The sequence below is a fragment of the Rosa chinensis genome, chromosome 5, assembly GCF_002994745.2.
Source record: "Rosa chinensis cultivar Old Blush chromosome 5, RchiOBHm-V2, whole genome shotgun sequence".
Lineage (NCBI taxonomy): Eukaryota > Viridiplantae > Streptophyta > Magnoliopsida > Rosales > Rosaceae > Rosa > Rosa chinensis.
Genome location: NC_037092.1, coordinates 58,799,427 through 58,807,535, shown reverse-complemented (window position 1 = coordinate 58,807,535; position 8,109 = coordinate 58,799,427). Strand labels below are relative to the sequence as shown.

General features: G+C 36.9%; 1 long non-coding RNA gene across 4 annotated transcripts; it reads right to left on the bottom strand.

Moving 5' to 3' along the window:
- Positions 1-290: 290 nt before the first annotated feature.
- On the bottom strand, positions 291-4,786 carry LOC112202067. 4 transcript variants are annotated; one of them, XR_005810894.1, is made up of 7 exons: positions 4,535-4,786; positions 4,218-4,274; positions 4,034-4,074; positions 2,111-2,863; positions 1,206-1,272; positions 821-891; positions 291-571 (listed from the first exon to the last, which is right to left on the bottom strand). It is a non-coding gene; the product is annotated as an uncharacterized LOC112202067 (long non-coding RNA). The 4 variants fall into 4 exon arrangements; XR_002937111.2 differs by having other exon boundaries at positions 1,206-2,244; positions 2,738-2,863; positions 4,535-4,785; XR_002937112.2 differs by having other exon boundaries at positions 1,206-2,215; positions 2,738-2,863; positions 4,535-4,785.
- Positions 4,787-8,109: the final 3,323 nt, after the last annotated feature.

The following is an 8,109-nucleotide window of genomic DNA, read 5'->3' as shown; positions in this document are numbered from 1 at the left end:
CTCTTTAGTGACCAAAGTATGGTTGTTGGTCACTAATATGAAAAGTTTTAGTGACCAAGATTATTTGGTCACAAATCATTAAAGAATTAATGACCACAAAGTTCCTCACTGAAGGTAACAAATTTGGTCACTAAAACACATGATCTGGTCACTAAAGCCTGAATCACATGCTTATATCAGTGACCAAACTTTAAGGCTGGTAAGTTTTGGTTATTAGAAAAAAAAATGTTTATTTATCTCATACGCTTTTTACTTTGGTCTATTACAATAGCTATCAAATAATAACTACCTGAACATGGAACTCCAATACTAATCAAACTTCTATATAATAGAAATTTTATTACACTAAATACATTGTATTGCTGAGGACAATCCACATTATCACTTATTGATTCATGTTCACATGTACATGTCCCTTGAAAACTAATTTAAAAGCCTAAAACAATTTCGATACTTCCATGACAACAAAATCCAAGAGAAAAATGGACAAGTTTATGCAACTTGTCACATATAATAGTTGTAATTGATGTGCTTTGATATATCTTCCTTTGAAATGATGACCTTCACCATTCTGCATTATAAGAACACATTTTAAGCAATATGAATGGTAGTAAATGAGAAGGCGTTGGGCTAAGTTTGATCAAAGAGAAACTATTGAAGCACACATTGTAGTATTGTACAACTGAATCCACAATCAGTCATTACTTTGAAAAAATGAAAAAGAGCAGAAATCTTTACAAATCTATTCTCAGTTTTTATTTCAAAAGCTTTGGACCACCATAATTAAGAACCAGCCAAAATAAAATAGCAAGTTAATTACCACCACAAAAAATACAATCGAATGGAATCATGTGTCCACATAATCAATTCAACTCTTGCTGCAAATACAGCCTGCAAAGGTGGAAAGAAATAAATAAAAAATCAATTATTGTAAGGATAGAAAACCTCAATAACGTAAAATTGTAAAAATATCTATTAATATTCACTTTGAAGTCAAAACACTTTTGCCTAATTCATTATCTATGGTTCTGTTGTGCTATTTATGCACTTGTTATTTTATTTGTGTGATAGAGTTAACCATTTAAAAGTACTTTATCTTAAATATGATGCTAGAGGGCTGCTTAAAAAGGTTCATTGTTATTCATTGAAATCCACGAAAATAATCGAGAATGATACTTGCAGAAGGAACTAAGAATAGACAGTACCACTTAATGTCAAAAAGGGGTCTAACTTCCCACTACATGTATTTGTGCACTCGCCTCCCAGTTGAGCCTGTGCACATATAGGTCATGCATCTTAGTTGCAAGGATGAAAATTTCAAATCTGTTTCACAATCTACCCTCCATAAATAACCAAGATTATCAAACAAAAATGCCATTTGTAACATCCTTAATCCAGATTCCTTTTGATTCATCCGGGTTGGGGTGTTGCATAAAGTGCCTACCCCAGTGATCTCGGAGAAAGAAAAAAAAGCCATTATGAATATGCAATTGGACCTTAAAGATAAACAAAATCAGTTTAAAGAAACTATCATAGCTTTTCATTACTGAACCAGAACAAATTGCGGTAGTATAACACCAACCACAAATAGCAACCACAAAAGACTAGAAATCAAGCAAAACCCTTAATTCAGTAGTCATGACTATAACATTCATAGAAAACAGAACTGAAGTGACAACTTCCTAAGCTAGTGATGTGGCTATGTGAATTTAGTCTGGAAGAAACTTGAGATGAGGGGTTGTCCATTTGTCTTTATTGTTTGCTTAAAATAAAGTGTTCTGTTTTTTTTTTTTTGTCATCTTCTTCTTCCCAGAAAGAAAAGTGTGCTTTGTTTTATGGCTGGAAATAGAAAAAAGGGCAACAACCTATAGTCTTAAAAAGAAAAAAAGAAAAAACTCTCCGTATCTGAGGTACCTCCCAGAGGTACTGCAAATTCTAAGTTGAAGGGTTGTTTACTCGTCTATTGTGTGATAAAGAAAAAGAGAGAGAGAGAGAGAGAGAGAAAAGAAAATGGAAAAAGAAGATGGAGCGAGTATTGATCAATATGTTGTGTTACGAAAAATAAAAAGAGGAAGATGTAATATACCATATGTGGAGCTGTATAGTATACCTGGACACCTTTTTTATAATACTAGAGCAATTTCTGGGTTGAAGTTTGGCAATCAACAAAACTTGAAATTAAAATAGCCAAACAGCCATTTTAAACCAAATGAACCTGCAAACATTATTATAATGCTACTGACCCTTCCAAAATAAAGTTGAAGACAAAGTTAGAAGTAATCTGACAAAAGCTAGAACAAAAAAAAGTTGCAGATGTAGTAGAATAGACAACAACAAAAGAAGGATTAAAGCCTCTTGTTTATTAGTTGTGGAAGAGATAAGTACTTTGGATCAATGAATTGATAGTGTGATCTCATTTACAGCAATAATTAATTAGTAAAACCTGACCACAATTTGTAAGAACTAAAGGCTCTTTTGGCAAAAAGCTGACTAAAATAAGACTGAGAAAAAGCACTTCCAGTCTTCCACAACCATATGCTTCCAACATTCCTCTTCGGTAACTATGATTTATTTGTTTTCTAATCATGTTTGAATCATATTCTATATCACAAATGACTGTCATTACTCTACATTCTTTATTCTCTTCAATAGTTGATATGCTCAAGAATCTCATTATTTATTCACAACTATATCAAACTCCAAAGTACAAGAACAAAAAACTGACAAAATCACATACCACAAATTTTCATTAAACCTGAAACCATGAAGCAAAGAAAGAAAAAAGCTACTGGACATGTCCCAAAAGTGCCACATAGTCTTCAATTCTTCCAATCATACTTCAACTCTGAAGGAATTCCACATCCTACATTTGCAAATAACGATGGAAAAATCATATAATCATATAATTAAGAATATTTCAAGACAGTAGTTTCCCACATAGAACTTTGTAACTCTTTTCTATTTTCAGTCAAGCATATAATAGGCTTCAAGAACAGAAATTTAACAATTGCAAAAGAACCCAGATGGAAAAATATTAAATTCAAGGATACTGCATCAAAAAATTAATATGATGAAATACCAAAACAAGGAATATATTTAGAACAAGAAAACTGAGGAACAGAGTATAAGAACAAAGCCATATAAGGTTTTACTCAGAAGTCAGAACAAAGCCATATATTTATAGGCAACCCCCACCCTTTCTAATAACTAATAAAAAAATTAAAATGAGTATTGAACACATTTCTTGGATATTTATACCCAATCAAGCTGATAAACTTTAGAAAATAATCCTTATCAGCTCAGCTCATGGGATTCCTAGCCTTAACAGTGTTAGTAAATTTCACCTTTTCAAATTATCTCGGTACCCAATGCAGTTGTCATGAAGCAAATATTAACTGAAAATTTAAGCCATGTTTGTTCTATGAGTAACAATGTTCTAACCTTTCAATACAGATATACAGATAGATATGACCAACCATATAAAGTTAGCAATGTCTTGAAACAATGAAATCAATGTGAAGAAAAGTAATATGAGTAGCTCAACACACAGGCTGGTGCTAGAGGAATACATGAGAGATTTTTCTTTGCGGCCTCTGGTTGTGTATATATTTAAAGTATAAGGACAAGGAAACAAAGGGTCAGTTTTCTAAACACAAATATCCAAATCATATCCAAGTTTAAATCATTCTAAGTTCTTAAACTTCAGTACAAACATATAAGCCAACATTTTATCAAATTCACAAAAACATGACAGATGAATGTAACCCAATTGCTTACGTTAGGCATACTAACAGTACGTCACTTCTGCTTTAGTTACTTAAAAAACCAAATGCTAACAAGCTGTGATAGAGCCCAAACAATGCAATGTCCAGTTCAGAAATGAAGGAGCTTATATTTAACATTACAATAAACCTCAGTAGTGTTGTGCCAATGCACAGTAATCTAACTAACAATGATAAAAGAAAATTGTCATACTAAACAGGTGAGCACATCTAACCAACTATCATAGAAGCAAGCAAGCATATATGGTTACCTTCTGACAACTCTGAAAACACAAACATTGGGATGAAGTCCCTGAAATATCCAAAACGTAACAGAACTCAAATAAAGAAAAAGAGGCATATGATGATAAAGACAGAAACAGAACTCAAATAACCACCATAAATAAGGGGTACAACAACTACTAGCAATTTCTTACAAGACCCAGAAATACGTACAAAAAACCAATTGTTTATTTGTGGATCCTTCTTCGTTGTCTCCAGCAAACCCTTGAACTAGAAATATGAAAAGCCAAGTTACATCTATAGTCATAGTAGCCGAGCAACCTGATCATTAAAAATTAGAAATCTGGAAAATAAAATCAAAACCCAAACACCCATAACCCTAAAATTAACTCAAGTACCAAATTGCTCCATGAAACCTCTCTATTCAAACACCAAAGTGAATTTGATTGCCAAAAAAACAAAACCCAAGGTCAAATAGATCAACCATGGAGTGGAATCAGTTCAACAAGCCTCGTGAAAGAGATACTTACAATAGGAACGGTGAAGAAGGCAATAGGAGCGGAGGAGAAGATTTGAGTCGGAGTTGATGGGTATGAGTTGGAGTCGGAGTGAGAGAAGAACAAGATGGGTATCACAATTCACAATATCGAGCTTTCATTCACAATTTGGGAATTGGAAGCGCGCCTATAACTTTTGGAGACCGCGAAATTTGTTGACTATGAAAACTTGCCGCTTGAAAATTCACTTAAGGAAAATGTGAAGTAGTGAATAACTCCAAAACGACAACGTATTTCTGCAAGTGTTATTAAACTTGCAGTGGCCAAACCAAAGCTGGTCACTGTTGATTATGTATTTGGTCACTGCAATGAAATAATTAGGTGGGAGTTTGAAAAAATTTAGCGCTAACTATTTTAGTGACCAATCGGTAATGTTGGTCATTAATTCCATTCTATTAATGACCAATTATAAGTTGGTCACTATGATTTGGTCACTAATGTCCATATTTGTTGTAGTGTGGGGCTTCCCAATGTGGCGCTTGGGGGCACGAAGGTACCGGCGAGGCCAGTGCCTCAGTCAGTGGTGAGGACTGCTCCTAGTGTCGGGATACCATTGATTGTTGTTATCGAGGTCTCCTGCTGATGGGCTCTTGGGCTCTGTCCAACGCGTCGTTATGCGTGACTCGCCGCTGGAGTGCTTCTCGGAGGATGCGATTTTGGTTTGTCATATTTTCGACCTCCCGGTGAGCCGCCATGGCCGCTGCGCGCTCGGCCTCGGCCTGCGCACGTGTCTTTGTGGTTGGATCGGTGGTCATGACTGATCGAGTCTCGATGTCGAGCGCTGAAAACTCGAGAGTGCGCTAGACCTCCCAGGTCGTTGCCTCTTGAGGTGGATCGTTGTTGCTGGTAGCCATCAATGTGTTGTCCTGCCAACAAGGAGCAAGGGGAGTCCTTCTAGCGCCAAATGTTTCAGTTGTCTCGAGAGGAGTCGGGTCCAGCTAAACACGAGTTGTATCGGTCTCACTTATCTACAAAATAGACAAAGGTCAGAGGGAAGACCGGGTGTGCCGGCCTTCAATGCTCCGATGCCTAAGTCAGTATCGAATAAGATAATGATAATGGAAAGTGATAGTAAACAGTTACCTCTTTAGGTAGTTGGAGATGATCTTAATGTAGCAGGTTTGTGGGAGCTTGGTTCACTTTCTTTCGGTGTGGGATCCTCGGGACCCCGATATCTCTTCGAGGGGTATCGAAACCCTCTACTGGGAGCTTACCTTGCTGGTATGTTGGTGATACGAGTTTTGTTCTTCCGATACTTGTGCTTAGGAGGTACGTGTATACCAACACTTGCCAGTAAAGTCGAGAAGCTTTTGGGCTTCGATTCTTTTTCACCGGAGCTCTTCTGTGAAAACCAAAGCCACAGAGATGATGGTAATGTCAAGAGGAAGTCGTGGCCACCGATTCGACGTAGTGAGACAGTCAGACGACGGAGAAAGGGTCGAGTATCCGGGTCGGCGGAGGGTCGGTCTGGCTTCGATCTGATGCAGTCCAAGCTTTTATATAACATAATCCAACGGTCCAGATCTTGTGGTGATTAAAATGGACGCTCCAGATTAAACCACCTCATAAATCTATTTTTAATTCATTCGTGGATAATACAAACTTTCAAAAATCATTAAAAATAGCTCTAATGTCTGAAAATTTCTACGAACTCGTAACGACCTCTACTTTAATACTGGGGGCTCGAAAGACAATTTTGGAAAACTTCAAATTTAAATAATTTTCGAAAGCTAAAAGATTTTCAAATAAAAGATATCCAACCAAAAGTTGCTCAAAATTGTTTTTCCTATTTAAAATACAAAACTAAAATCCTGAGATCTCACAAATAGCTACACGTATTCCATGTCACCTATATATGTTGTTAGGTCGCTTGTTTGATATCTTGACCCATTAATTATTTATTTTTGGATTGGATGCTCTATTATTTTTGACTTGCAAATACTCCAAATTTTCCCATGCCACCCATTTCTAGTTTTTTATTTTTTTTATTTTTATTTTATTAAGGGATTTGAAACCCAACTCAACTGAGAGGCTCAGCCCCACGCCCGGTTCCATTTCTTATATTAATAGTAGTACTTTGCGTCGGGGGGGGGGGGGGGGGGGGGAGACATAAAACCTGAACCCCGCGCTACATTAGAACAATTACAATAATCCTCGTAGAGAACGTCATGAATAATAGGAGGAGTCTTCTCTAACCAAACATCATCAAGTGTAAACTAGCTAGCAAGGTGAGCGAGACGATCTGCTACACCATTTGCTTCCCTATAAATATGTCGGATCTCAATAGATTGGAAAGAAGTCATATAGGACTTACAATCTTCCAATACCCAACCAATATCGGAGAAGTCATTCCCCTTTCTTTTCAGGGCTGCTATAAGGAGGGTGGAGTCACTTTCAATTTCAACTTCTATCCATCCTTGGTGAATACCAAGTAACAAGCCCACTCTACATGCTTCAACCTCCATATTAAGAGCTAAGTGCCAATGCCGCAACTCCCAAGCCTCTATCATTTCTAACCACAACCTGTCTCCACATGGAAGGCACCGTACATTAATTTTGAGCCTACCACTAGGAGGACACTGCCATTTGGTTAGGGCTCTCTACTTTTTGCAACTCGGTTTAGCCTGTACCTTTAGGAACTCCTCCAAATACCCCTTCACCCAATCCACTATGAATAGAGGGCTAAACGAAGCCTTTTTCCAAATAATATTGTTACACTTGGACCACAGAGCCCATAACAACATGAAGAACATACAAACCTGCTCCCCCCTCAACTTATCCAACATATCAAAGACCCATACATTTAACGTACTTGCATGGTGGTCAACAACATTCAAACTTAAGGAAGAAGAAGACCAAAACATAATTAATGCTGGGCAATGTTTAAATAGGTGAATACCTGTCTCAAAGCTCTCCATGCAGAATACACACCTTAAATCAGGTAACTCTACTCTTCTTGCAGCTAAAGATGTACGTGTAGGTAGCACACCTCGAAGCAAGCGCCACATAAACAACTTAGATAAATAAATTTATTACTCTTATCAAAGGAAGGAGATTTACTTCATTTACTAGAAACGAAAGTTAAAGAGGGATTTATAGAAAGTTTGGATCAAACAACTTATCGAAAGGGGAATAGATCGAAGTTTATTTGACTACAGGCAAGTCTTCGACGTGAAATTGCAGAGAAACTAGATAGTTACCATTGATGGATTTTGGAGAGCAGATAAACTGCAGCTCATGAAATAGTGGGCTGAGATATGTTAACACCTTTGATATGCGAGTCTTCTGGAAATTATTTTAGTGATGATCAGATTGGGGTTTGTTTAAAGATCTCTGTAACCTTATGTGAACATATGAATATGATAAGTGCAAGGTTGTTGATTAACCCAGAACGCAAGGCTAGTTAGAGACTCATTTTTGCAGCAAGAGTTGAAGAAACAGTCCTAGCACAGTTGCACCTATTTAGTTGGTGCCCCAATCCCCACTAGCTCTATCAACATTTTATTTATGTGGTGTGCATTGTATGGATGAACTACTACATCAAGCTG